This window comes from Ostrea edulis, chromosome 6 (genome assembly GCF_947568905.1).
Source record: "Ostrea edulis chromosome 6, xbOstEdul1.1, whole genome shotgun sequence".
Taxonomy (NCBI): domain Eukaryota; kingdom Metazoa; phylum Mollusca; class Bivalvia; order Ostreida; family Ostreidae; genus Ostrea; species Ostrea edulis.
In genome coordinates, this window is record NC_079169.1 from 9,673,915 (window position 1) to 9,675,063 (window position 1,149).

Sequence of the window (1,149 nt, forward strand, 5' to 3'; positions counted from 1 at the left end):
AATTCTTCCAAGTGTCGCATATTTTTAGTAAAAATCGTTTTTCAATACATAAACAAACATCGTATCACGTGGGGAAATCCTTCGTTTAACTATTACAAGTGACGTAGAGCTATTTTTATCAGCTAGACTTTTAGTTGTTTATCACCTCGGCACAGGTGAAAGATGCACTTAAATCATTTGCAATTGGGGCTTGATATGTCGACATTGATATGGTACATTTAAAATGTGATACGGATCGGTACAATATCTCTCAAATATAGCAATTTCCAATATCTCAACTCAAATGTTGGGCATTTTCCACATTCACATCCAAATTGTATCTAACCGAGGCAAAATATTCTACCTTCCGTATCAAAATCCTAAATATGCAACTAGTTTCCTTTAAGAATATGCCTTGATCGAAAATAAAATATCGTCATCTTTCACCTGTTCCGAGTCGATATGTAAATGTATGCGTTGGTTTTCTTCATTCCAAAAGACTGTATATACACATGGGGGCGATTTCAAGGTCACGAAGTGATGTAAAGATTACTTTACATCGCTACTTTGCACACTATATATAAAAATATGAGACTTATATATTATAAAACGCAAATGAAAAAAAATAATCTGACAAACAGATTTAAACATATAAAGCTTGAACACTAGATAACAGCAGTAAATAGCGAGAAAATATTATAACATTTTCCCCGCGATACAACTATAGACCTGTACGTCATGACGTACTTTTATATTGTAACGTTATATAGTGTGAAGTGTACCGAGCAAACTACCCGTCGAGGCCTCATTACGTCACCTACGTACTCTCCTATCAATCGGATCACGCGCTCGTCCTTTTCCGTAACCGGTAACAAATCGATGCATTTCTTCGCCGGAAGCGCGTCTGTGGATATGAGGTTAAAAGGCTAGAACTGAATCCCTATATAATGTGTTATTTCTAATGTTAATTTTCACGCCATATTCAGTTTTGGTATCATTAAAGTCTTACCCAATCTAGTGCATAAATACGCAAGTGTAAATTTGTAGTGAAAGAGTATCTTATTTATGTATGACCGCTTTCTATCGTCTGAACGTAAGACCGTGACGTCATACCTGTCAACAATATATTGTTTATAAATAAAGGAAATTCGAAATAAGAGGAATAGCGGC